The sequence below is a fragment of the Coregonus clupeaformis genome, unplaced genomic scaffold (genome assembly GCF_020615455.1).
Source record: "Coregonus clupeaformis isolate EN_2021a unplaced genomic scaffold, ASM2061545v1 scaf0049, whole genome shotgun sequence".
Classification (NCBI taxonomy): domain Eukaryota; kingdom Metazoa; phylum Chordata; class Actinopteri; order Salmoniformes; family Salmonidae; genus Coregonus; species Coregonus clupeaformis.
Genome location: NW_025533504.1, coordinates 642871 through 656097, shown reverse-complemented (window position 1 = coordinate 656097; position 13227 = coordinate 642871). Strand labels below are relative to the sequence as shown.

The 13227-nt window shown below is 43.5% G+C and overlaps 1 pseudogene; it reads left to right on the top strand.

Annotated features, from left to right (window-relative positions):
* The first annotated feature begins 251 nt into the window (after positions 1–251).
* Positions 252–13102, top strand: LOC121555542 (annotated as a pseudogene).
* Positions 13103–13227: the final 125 nt, after the last annotated feature.

The window sequence follows — 13227 nt, the reverse complement described above, 5'->3', positions numbered from 1 at the left end:
GTCAATATGAATGAACTTCCGTACTCAACTCATGCAAAACAACAGAACATTCAAGTCATTCTCAAAAATACTGTGAAAGTAACGTTACAAAATGTGGGAAAGGTCAAGGGGTCTGAATACTTTCCGAATGCACTGTAACAGGCAAGGTACCACTGCTACACCACTACTATTTGTGTGCCACTGACGATGGATACAATACTACAAACAACTCTAAAGTCATCTTCATTGATGAGGAGATGGATAGTAATGAGATGAGTGCGGTTGATGAGGCTACTAAGGATATTAAGGACAGCAGCGAACAGCCCAAGTGGGACAACAAGGTCTGCTGACTTGTATAGGTTTTGCTGTGGGTCTGGGTAATGTCTGGAGATTCCCTTACTTGTGTCAGATCTATGGAGGAGGTAACAGTCCTTCATCTACAGTATGATGTCTAGAAGAACACTACAGTGTATTTATGTTTCTATTAGTGGTGAGCAGAACAGTGTTGTAGCTGAGACCAAAGCTATTCAAGTCCAAATCAAGACCAGAGCAAGACGAGTCAAATTCAAGACCATAAAATATTTGGGATTTAAAAAACAAAACAGAGACCATCAAAACTGTCTTAACTCAAGATGGCGCCGGGGAAGATGGCTGCCGTTTTACAGCCCTCTAACCAATTGTACTATTATGTGTGTTTTGTCGCGTTATTTGTCATTTATTCTGTACATAATGTTTCTGCCACCGTCTCTTATGACCAAAAAGAGCTTCTGGATATCAGGACAGCAATTACTCACCTTGTATTGGACGAAGATTTTTTCTTCAACGAGTCGGACGCGAAGGATATTCTATAGACACCCGACAAGGCCCAAATCCCAGCCATTCGCATGAGAAAGAGACAGAGATATCGTGGACGTAGGTCGGGGTGCCTTGTAAGGATCTGACGGCGAGCGAGTAAACTGCCTCTCCATCAATCCTATTAGCCAATGTTCAATCATTTGAAAATAAATTGGACGACCTAAGATTAAGGTTATCCTACCAACGGGACATTAAAAACGGTAATATCTTATGTTTCACCGAGTCGTGGCTGAACGACGACATGGATAACATACAGCTGGCGGGATATACGCTACATTGGCAGAATAGAACGACTGACTCCGGTAAGACAAGGGGTGGCAGTCTGTGTATATTTGTAAACAACAGCTGGTGCATAAAATCTAATACTAAGGAAGTCTCAAGGTTTTTCTCGCCTGATGTAGAGTATCTCATGATAAGCTGTAGACCAAACTATTTACCAAGAGAGTTTTCATCTATATTTTTCGTAGCTGTCTATTTACCACCACAAACCGATGTTGGCACTAAGATTGCACTCAATGAGCTGTATAAGGCCATAAGTAAACAGGAAAACGCTTAACCAGAGGCAGCGCTCCTAGTGGCCGGGGACTTTAACGAAGGGAAACTTAAATCCGTTCGACCTAATTTCTACCAGCACGTTAAATGTGCAACCAGAGGAAAAAAAACTCTAGACCACCTTTACTCCACACTCAGAGACACGTACAAAGCTCTCCCTCGCCCTCCATTTGGCAAATCTGACCATAACTCTATCCTCCTGATTCCTACTTATAAGCAAAAACTAAAGCAGGAAGCACCAGTGACTCGGTTAATAAGGAAGTGGTCAGATGATGCAGATGCTAAGCTACAGGACTGTTTTGTTAGCACAGACTGGAATATGTTCCGGGATTCTTCCGATAGCACCAACAAACTATCATGGTCCAAACACACCAAGACAGTCGTGAAGATGGCACGACAAAACCTATTCCCCCTCAGGAGACTGAAAAGATTTGGCATGGGTCCTCAGATCCTCAAAAAGTTATAGAGTTGCACCATCGAGAGCATCCTGACTGGTTGCATCACCGCCTGGTATGGCAACTGCTCGGTCTCCAACCGCAAGGTACTACAGAGGGTAGTGCGTACGGCCCAGTACATCACTCCCGGCCGCGACCGGGAGACTCATGGGCGGCGCACAATTGGCCCAGCGTCGTCCAGGGTAGGGGAGGGAATGGCCGGCAGGGATGTACCTCAGTTGATAGAGCATGGCGTTTGCAACGCCAGGGTTGTGGGTTCGATTCCCACGGGGGCCAGTATAAAAAAATATATATATGTGTTCACTAACTGTAAGTCGCTCTGGATAAGAGCGTCTGCTAAATGACAAAAATGTAAATGTAAATCACTGGGGCCAAGCTTCCTGCCATCCAGGACCTCTATACCAGGCGGTGTCAGAGGAAGGCCCTAAAAATTGTCAAAGACTCCAGCCACCCTAGTCATAGACTGTTCTCTCTGCTACCGCATGGCAAGCAGTAGCGGAGCACCAAGTCTACGTCCAAAAGGCTTCTTAACAGCTTCAACCCCCAAGCCATAAGACTCCTGAACAGCTAATCATGGCTATCCGGACTATTTGCATTGCCCCCCCCTCTTTTACGCTGCTGCTACTCTGTTTATTATCTATGCATAGTAACTTTAACTCTACCCACATGTACATATTACCTATGATATTGGAACTGAACCTGTATATAGCTTCTTACTTTCTTGTGTTCTTATTTCTTATTTTTATTTCTCGTGTTTTTGTTCTACCTTGTTATTTTTTAGTACTACATTGATGTTGATCACTGCATTGTTGGGTTTAGAGCTTGCAATAAAGGCATTTCACTGTACTTGTGCATGTGACATTAAAACTTGAAACTTGATCTACAGTAATATCCCTAAAATAAATCCAAAACCCTTCTCACGTGTCTCAGTACTGTAATCTACTGTCAAGATAAGACCGATCATATACAGTGACTCATCTGGTAAATATAACAATTAAACAAGCAGTGTTCCCTGATGACTGGAAATCTGCTGTCATAACACCAATGTTCAAGGCTAGAGATCCAACTGGGCACACCTGCTGCATTTGGAGCTGGCCATTGGACAGAGGCTCCGTATGGGAAGCATTGGAGTTTGGAACTCAATCACACCCTATCTAGGAGGAGTAGGTGGGCTGGTTGGATCTCTAGAACATAACACCCAATATTGAGACCAGCGGGTCCTTGCAATTGTGGCTGGTGATGTGCCTGGCCACAGATTGGTGGCTGGTGATGTGCCTGGCCACAGATTGGTGGCTGGTGATGTGCCTGGCCACAGATTGGTGTATCGTCTATGTCTGCTTCATTCGTGGCATTGAGACCACTGGTAAGGTTTGTTATCATCTCTGACATTTCCTAGAAACTAGTGCTGGGCGCCAATATCAATAATTCAATATTATATCAAGATTGTTTGATATCGATATGGTTTATTCTTTCTGATTTGGCATGGGTCCTCAGATCCTCAAAAAGTTATAGAGTTGCACCATCGAGAGCACCCTGACTGGTTGCATCACCGCCTAGTATGGCAACTGCTCGGCCTCCAACCGCAAGGTACTACAGAGGGTAGTGCGTACGGCCCAGTACATCACTGGGGCCAAGCTTCCTGCCATCCAGGACCTTTATACCAGGCGGTGTCAGAGGAAGGCCCTAAAAATTGTCAAAGACTCCAGCCACCCTAGTCATAGACTGTTCTCTCTGCTACCGCATGGCAAGCAGTAGCGGAGCACCAAGTCTATGTCCAAAAGGCTTCTTAACAGCTTCAACCCCCAAGCCTTAAGACTCCTGAACAGCTAATCATGGCTATCCGGACTATTTGCATTGCCCCCCCCCCTTTTACGCTGCTGCTACTCTGTTTATTATCTATGCATAGTAACTTTAACTCTACCCACATGTACATATTACCTATGATATTGGAACTGAACCTGTATATAGCTTCTTACTTTCTTGTGTTCTTATTTCTTATTTTTATTTCTCGTGTTTTTGTTCTACCTTGTTATTTTTTAGTACTACATTGATGTTGATCACTGCATTGTTGGGTTTAGAGCTTGCAATGAAGGCATTTCACTGTACTTGTGCATGTGACATTAAAACTTGAAACTTGATCTACAGTAATATCCCTAAAATAAATCCAAAACCCTTCTCGCGTGTCTCAGTACTGTAATCGAGACTGTCAAGATAAGACCGATCATATACAGTGACTCATCTGGTAAATATAACAATTAAACGAGCAGTGTTCCCTGATGACTGGAAATCTGCTGTCATAACACCAATGTTCAAGGCTAGAGATCCAACTGGGCACACCTGCTGCATTTGGAGCTGGCCATTGGACAGAGGCTCCGTATGGGAAGCATTGGAGTTTGGAACTCAATCACACCCTATCTAGGAGGAGTAGGTGGGCTGGTTTGGCATCAAGGAAATCCAGATCTGAAATAGTTACATGTGTAATACTTCCATGTGTACTGTTACTGTCTAACAGTTTGGAAATGTGATGTTTTGTTGGAAATATCTGAGAAATTGTCTTTTATAGGTTTCATGGATGCAAAATTCATTAATAAGCAATCTTCCAACCGAGATTTCTGGAAAACCTGGGAATTTTCTAAATGTACTCGAATTTTGCAACCCTAGTTACAATCATCTACTTTTCATGCTGAGAATTTAACTTCCCTTCTTTCCCATTGAATTGTTGCCACTCACCTTGTGGGCTTCAGTGGAGACAGAGGTTCTGCTGGCCTGGGGGTCTGAATCATGGACTATCTCTGTGCACAGGTGTGGCCTCCATGATAGTGTGCTTCCTGGTGGGGCTGTTCTACAACACCATACTGGCCTGGGTCCTCTGGCACTTCTTCCAGTCGTTCCAAAATCCACTACCCTGGAGGGACTGTCCTGTTAACCAAAACCTCACAGGTATTTAATACTCTGTTCAAGTCAATATTTTTCAGCCATTCAATAGTTATCAAGTAATTTTTGTTTGAGGGTTCTTTAGAAAGTGGATGGATGACCATTCAAATCAATATTTTTCAGCCATTCAATAGTTATCGTAGTTTGAGGGTTCTTTAGAAAGTGGACTTAAGACTCTTTATTGTAGACAAACACTGGATGGAGACCGATTACTATTTTGCAGATTTAATAATGAACTAACCACATTCACAGCCATACATTAACTCAACTACTTCCTGTTCCCTTTCAACAATTAACCAACATCTGACCAATCAGAATAGAGCATGTAGTTGCTAGGTAGATAATCAATTACCATTCCAATTATATATTTTAGAACTACACAACATTGACTTAGAAAACAATAATATTTATCATACAATATTTATACTGTATCTAATGTATTGATTCAGAATCTCTTACAGCTAGCCAAAAACCATATGTATGCAAAATGACTTTCTAAAACATCTTTATAGCCATTTCTGTCACTTTGATTATGCAGGTTATGTGAGCGAATGTGAGAAGAGCACAGCAGTGAACTACTTTTGGTATTGGAAAACACTGAACATAACACCCAATATTGAGACCAGCGGGTCCTTGCAATTGTGGCTGGTGATGTGCCTGGCCACAGATTGGTGGCTGGTGATGTGCCTGGCCACAGATTGGTGGCTGGTGATGTGCCTGGCCACAGATTGGTGGCTGGTGATGTGCCTGGCCACAGATTGGTGGCTGGTGATGTGCCTGGCCACAGATTGGTGGCTGGTGATGTGCCTGGCCACAGATTGGTGTATCGTCTATGTCTGCTTCATTCGTGGCATTGAGACCACTGGAAAGGTTTGTTATCATCTCTGACATTTCCTAGAAACTAGTGCTGGGCGCCAATATCAATAATTCAATATTATATCAAGATTGTTTGATATCGATATGGTTTATTCTTTCTGTTAACCTACACTATTATGTAAACAAAAGAAATAGCATACATGACTGTTCCTGCATGCACAAAAACTTCTCACAGATCTTCTCACAGGATGTAAATTAACATGCTTCATTGGCTGCTGATGGCCCATTAACTTCTGATGGGCTTCCATGTGTATTCAAACTGGTTGTCTAGGGGTAGGTTCCTAGAGCATTCACAGCTGGCCCAACGGGCAGTCAGCAAGCAGCTGGCCCAATGGGCAGTCAGCAAGCAGTTGTCTGGACTTCACAAAGCCTTGGAAGTGAACAGAAAAATCTACATTCACACAGTTGCAATGTTTTTTTTACTGCTAGAAACCATCTTTTTTGTACAGATGTCTCCCCCTCAATAATAACTAAAAGGAAAGTTATAGAACAACATTTCCGGAACATAATGAATGTTACCGCTGTATATGTTGACATAAATCAACCAGTTATACTCTTCATCACCAATAATGTGAATGTATACTTTTCTAAATGCTACCAAGAAAGGTTGGGACTTTGTATCTGTTTGCTGTGTTTTTTTGTAAAGGCAGTGTATGTGACAGCCACATTCCCATACCTTGTGCTAACCATCTTTCTGCCAGGAGCAACTGATGGCCTGGTATATCTGTTCACTTCAAATGTGAGAGAAACTTTACACAGCATCCTTATGAACACGTTGTGTAGTTCTGATGGCTGATATTTGGAGGAAACATGTTTTATTTATTAGACCTACCACCTCCAGGGAGGTAGAGAGGAACGGTCCTCCTCAACATTCGGAGAAAACTATTCCAAATAAAACATCCTCATTGTAAAGCCACTGTCCTGCAGTATATCAGTTATTTCCGGTAACTATTTTGAATCTCATCTCTTGGCAGTGGGAAACACTGAAGAATCCTAAGGTGTGGTTGGATGCTGCCACTCAAATCTTCTTCTCCCTGTCACTGGCCTTTGGAGGCCTCATTGCGTTCTCCAGTTACTATCCTCAGAAGTAAGAGCACCTACATTCATCACACATGACAGTGGCTGTCCTACAATATGTAAACAACAACGGAAAACAATTGAAAATATCGCTCAATTGTTTGTGACTAAAACATTTGTAATGTTTTCTTCCTTCAGGAATAATTGTGAACGTGAAGCTGTTGTAGTGGGATGTGTCCTGATACCCTGATGAAGACAGCTTGTCTGTCGAATCGTTGTTTATCAGGTTATTCAATTATTGCATCTGAGCTCCTAGAGTGTGAGGCTCTCCTTTTCTTTATCAAGTGTTCTACTCCGTTAGCCAGCACCTCTCCTAAACAGGTGTTCTACTCCGTTAGCCAGCACCTCTCCTAAACAGGTGTTCTACTCTGTTAGCCAGCACCTCTCCTAAACAGGTGTTCTACTCTGTTAGCCAGCACCTCTCTTAAACAGGTGTTCTACTCCGTTAGCCAGCACCTCTCCTAAACAGGTGTTCTACTCCGTTAGCCAGCACCTCTCCTAAACAGGTGTTCTACTCCGTTAGCCAGCACCTCTCCTAAACAGGTGTTCTACTCCGTTAGCCAGCACCTCTCCTAAACAGGTGTTCTACTCCGTTAGCCAGCACCTCTCCTAAACAGGTGTTCTACTCTGTTAGCCAGCACCTCTCCTAAACAGGTGTTCTACTCCGTTAGCCAGCACCTCTCCTTAACAGGTGTTCTACTCCATTAGCCAGCACCTCTCCTAAACAGGTGTTTGTCGTAGTAAATATAATTTGTTATAGATTGGTCTGACTAAAATGTTCTGTAAGACCCATTTGGAGCCTGTTTTCAATAAATGCTGTTCCAGGTCAGAGAACAAAAGGTCAGAGAACAAAAGGACAGAGAACACCTTATCTTCTCACCAGAGGGCCTAGGAATGCGATAATAGGACAACACCCCCACCTCCGGCCATAGATCAACAGATACTCCTCAATGAGTTCCCTGGACACACACAGACATTTCACTGCACGCACACTCATTCTCAACTCCCCTGTCTACTGGTCGGGTGCCAAGGGCAGAGGACTCTGCCGTGCACCAATGGGGCTTCTGCTCTGGACAGAGCAGACCCGCCTCCTACGCCTCGGGAACCAATCAAGGGACTAGAAGAAGGACCCCTTCCTTTATGTTACATTGTATAAAGTAATGTTGTAAACTCTGTTTTTTATTCCTTCTCAACTGTCTCCAGAAGAGGCAATTGATTGGGGTCCATGCATGTAGCTTGAGCAGGACAAGATCTCTCTGTTTTAATAAACTGCCTTTTTGCATTAAGCAAATTCCTCTCTGTCTAGCGTCGATGGTTTGTACTCCCTCTCCTGAATTATGTGTTCACCAACATGTTCTACTCCATTAGCCAGCACCTCGCCTAAACAGGTGTTCTACGCTGCTACCCAGCACCTCGCCTAAACAGGTGTTCTACTCTGTTAGCCAGCACCTCTCCTAAACAGGTGTTCTACTCCGTTAGCCAGCACCTCTCCTAAACAGGTGTTCTACTCTGTTAGCCAGCACCTCTCCTAAACAGGTGTTCTACTCCGTTAGCCAGCACCTCTCCTAAACAGGTGTTCTACTCCGTTAGCCAGCACCTCTCCTAAACAGGTGTTCTACTCTGTTAGCCAGCACCTCTCCTAAACAGGTGTTCTACTCCGTTAGCCAGCACCTCTCCTTAACAGGTGTTCTACTCCATTAGCCAGCACCTCTCCTAAACAGGTGTTTGTCGTAGTAAATATAATTTGTTATAGATTGGTCTGACTAAAATGTTCTGTAAGACCCATTTGGAGCCTGTTTTCAATAAATGCTGTTCCAGGTCAGAGAACAAAAGGTCAGAGAACAAAAGGACAGAGAACACCTTATCTTCTCACCAGAGGGCCTAGGAATGCGATAATAGGACAACACCCCCACCTCCGGCCATAGATCAACAGATACTCCTCAATGAGTTCCCTGGACACACACAGACATTTCACTGCACGCACACTCATTCTCAACTCCCCTGTCTACTGGTCGGGTGCCAAGGGCAGAGGACTCTGCCGTGCACCAATGGGGGCTTCTGCTCTGGACAGAGCAGACCCGCCTCCTACGCCTCGGGAACCAATCAAGGGACTAGAAGAAGGACCCCTTCCTTTATGTTACATTGTATAAAGTAATGTTGTAAACTCTGTTTTTATTCCTTCTCAACTGTCTCCATAAGAGGCAATTGATTGGGGTCCATGCATGTAGCTTGAGCAGGACAAGATCTCTCTGTTTTAATAAACTGCCTTTTTGCATTAAGCAAATTCCTCTCTGTCTAGCGTCGATGGTTTGTACTCCCTCTCCTGAATTATGTGTTCACCAACATGTTCTACTCCATTAGCCAGCACCTCGCCTAAACAGGTGTTCTACGCTGCTACCCAGCACCTCGCCTAAACAGGTGTTCTACTCTGTTAGCCAGCACCTCTCCTAAACAGGTGTTCTACTCCGCTAGCCAGCACCTCTCCTAAACAGGTGTTCTACTCCGTTAGCCAGCACCTCTCCTAAACAGGTGGTGGATGGATGATGGTGGATGGATGACTCTTTATATAGACAAACACTGGATGGAGATTATTTAGCAGATTTAATGATGAACTGACTACATTTACAGTCATACATCAGTTCAACTAATTTCTGTTCTCCTCCAACAATGAAATTACATCTGTCCAATCAGAATAGCGCAAAGTAGTTGCTAGGTAGATATTAGCATTCCACACACGCTTTCACAGACTTGAAACAATTTCTACACAATGTTCTCAGCCTAGCAAAGGCTGATGAAGAGAATTTAGAGTTGTGAATGCTACACTCTTTCCGTGAAAATAGATGATTCTTCTCGTCTAAAAACATGCATTTTTCTGGCTACTCTAACTGGGCTGTAGACATACCATTCAAGCTCCTACAGACTCCAAAACATTCTACCCAATGATCCCAGCTATTCTAATATCTGGTGGCCTAGCTGGTAGTGGTCTGGCTGGTCATGGCCTGGCTGGTCTAGCGGTAATGCCGGTGTTGCCATAGGTTCAAATCTGGTCTAAACTGCCCTTTGACACAAACTCTCTCTAGCTTTCCCCACTGTCATCCTGTCTCTCTCTCTATCTGTTTAATAAAGTCAGAAAATACTTTAAATATACATTTTTTAAAAACTGTCATGGATAATAATGCATTTGTCTGTTTGTTTTCTTAGGGTTGATGTGCCTCACCTCCTTCACTGTCGCGCTGATCTTTACCATGGGCTCAGGAAACTACTGGCTGGAGATCTTCAACAGCTATGCAGGATCCCTGCCTCTACTCATCATAGCCTCTTTGAGATAATCGCTGTGGTTTACATCTATGGGATAAACAACTTAGGACTACTTCATTTGTTCTTTTTTCCATCTATAAATGATCTCACTTGTGAACAAGCTCAATCTCAAGTGCAAAGATAACAAAATAGTACTCAACCTTTGTTTTTCTTTCTGAAATTCATCTGAGAATGTTTCTATGTTCTCAGGCTCAGTGATGACATAGAGCGGATGACGGTGCGAAGGCCTAACATTTTCTGGCAGGCCAAGTGGAGAGTGATCAGCCCTCTGATGCTGCTGGTGGTCTTCCTGGCTTATGTGATAGTCTAGGCTGAAACTCTACCCACTTACACTGCATGGAACCCTGACTATGTAAGAGACAGATTTTGTTGCATGTTGATTCATGTTGCAATGTTGCATCACTTCAGGCTGAAGTAGGACAAGATACAGATGTGAATAAATTATTATATTACTTATTGTTTAATCCAGTCATTTTACATCCAGTAAATTGATGCAAACAAGATATATTTTTAGATTAACTGGGTAAAACACATCCTCTCCTTTCCATAGGTCCACTTCCCCATGGCTGAGGTGCAGCCCTATCCCCGCTGGGTGTTTGCTATCTGTGTGGCGCTGTCTGCTCTACCCTGTTTCTCCATCCCTCTAGTGGCCCTCTACAGATCCACCCTCTTCCTGAAGAAACGGATCATGGACAGAGGCAATCACAACCCCCTTTGAGAATGACACTTAAGTTCAGAGACATGTAGAACAGTGAAGAAGAATACTTTATTCTGCTGTACCCAACCCCTCTGATACACACACACACATTTACGTCATTTAGCAGACACTCTTATCCAGAGCGACTTACAGTTAGTGCATACATTATTCTTTTTTTTTATTTTCATACTGGCCCCCCGTGGGAATTTAACCCACAACCCTGGCGTTGCAAACGCCATGCTCTACCAACTGAGCTACCTCCCTGCCGGCCATTCCCTCCCCTACCCTGGACGACGCTGGGCCAATTGTGCGCCGCCCCATTGGTCTCCCGGTTGCGGCCGGCTACAGCAGAGCCTGGATTCGAACCAGGATCTCTAGTGGCACAGCTAGCACTGCGCCACAGTGCCTTAGACCACTGCGCCACTAGGGAGACTATATACACACACACACACACACACACACACACACACACATTCCCGACAGGGTACTTGGTGGTCAATTCAGTGTCATAATTTTTACCTGCACTGTACATTAAAACAACACTCACTATCATAATCTTTCATTATTGAATTACCTTCTCTTTTTCAAAACATAATTACTTTTTGCTACATAGGTCAGATGGGCAATGATATTGATACAATTTATAGGTTAATATTAAGTAAATAAACCTTATTCAATTGATATGATTCAACAGTGTTTGAGCACTATTTTTTACTCCCACAGCTTCCTGCTATTTGTATGGCATATGTGGCTTGTTATTGGTGAGACTGATGCAAGAGGACCAGTAGCCAGCCAAATCCATCACTGCACAGTGATATCCATATGGAAAAACAGAAGCAGACTGAACGGAACTAAATACGGAAAGCTCCTTACATCCTCTGTTTGATGTGCCAGTATTTGTTCTAATGAAGATAGAAATATATTTCCATGGCTAATGATGCAGAACTCACTTAGAAGGATTGATTGGCTTTCCTGAACGGTCTGTGATATCCACATTAGCTTTCCTTTCAGATCAAAATCTTTGCTTGGATTAATCAATTACTGGCCACTCACGCAGACGTAAAAGGAATTGTTCAAGAATGTACTGTATGCTCCCTGTGTTCACTGCTTTGTGGCTCACATGGCAAGAGTAGGGCTTCCAATCAGCTCATACATGATTAGCATAGCATGATTAGCATAGCATGATTAGCATAGCATGACCATCAAGACTAAATACACCCAACAATGAATGATGCAATTATTTGTTTGTGTTGTGTTTAATTTGTAATGTGTCTAAACAATGTCATGTATACTGAACAAAAATATAAACACAACATGCAACAATTTCAACGACTTTACGGAGTTACAGTTCATATAAGGAAATCAGTCAATTTAAATAAATTAGGCCCTAATCTATGGATTTCACATGAATGGGCAGGGGTGCAGCCATAGGCCCACCCACTTTTTCGCTACAAAAGGGCTTTATTAAAGGCAGAAATACTCCTCAGTTTCATCAGCTGTCTGTCTGGGTGAGCCCATCAGCTGTCTGTCTGGGTGAGCCCATCAGCTGTCTGTCTGGGTGAGCCCATCAGCTGTCTGTCTGGGTGAGCCCATCAGCTGTCTGTCTGGGTGAGCCCATCAGCTGTCTGTCTGGGTGAGTCCATCAGCTGTCTGGGTGAGTGGTCTTAGATGATCCCGCAGGTGGAGGTCCCGGGCTGGCGTGGTTACAAGTGGTCTGCGGTTGTGAGGCCGGTTGGACGTACTGCCAAATTCTCTAAAATGACGTTGGAGGTGGCTTGTGGTAGAGAAATGAACATTCAATTATCTGGCAACAGCTCTGGTGGGCATTCCTGCAGTCAGCATGCCAATTGCACGCTCCCTCAAAACTTGAGACATCTGTGGCATTGTATTGTACATTTTAGAGTGGCCTTTTATTGTCCCCCAGTACAAGGTGCACATGTGTAATGATCATGCTGTTTAATCCGCTTCTTGATATGCCAAACCTGTCAGTTTGATGGATTATCTTGGCAAAGGAGAAATGCTCACTAACAGGGATGTGAACAAATTTGTGCACAAAATTTGAAAGAAATAAGATTTTTGTGCGTATAGAACATTTCTGGGATCTTTTATTTCAGCTCATGAAACATGAGATCAAGACTTTTACATGTTGCGTTTATATTTCTGTTCAGTATAACTTACATACTGTGAATAACTTTTGCGTCATTTGTTATGGTTTCAAGTTATTACCGGTCCAGTTTTGTAAGAACTCAAGTGGTCTCTTTATGCGTGTACAGTGTGTGTGTGTGCACACATGCACGTGTGTGTCTGTGTGTGGGTTTTCGTCTGTATGCGCAGGCGTGTGTATGTGTCATACGAGTGACACGGTTACCCTTTCTGTGGTGTGGTCAGTGATATTGTCCCCTCATCGTCACGTGCTTTGGAATACTCTGGCTGCTTTTGTTTTCCCTTTGCTCATTCTGCCTTTCTGGCACTTTCATACAATGC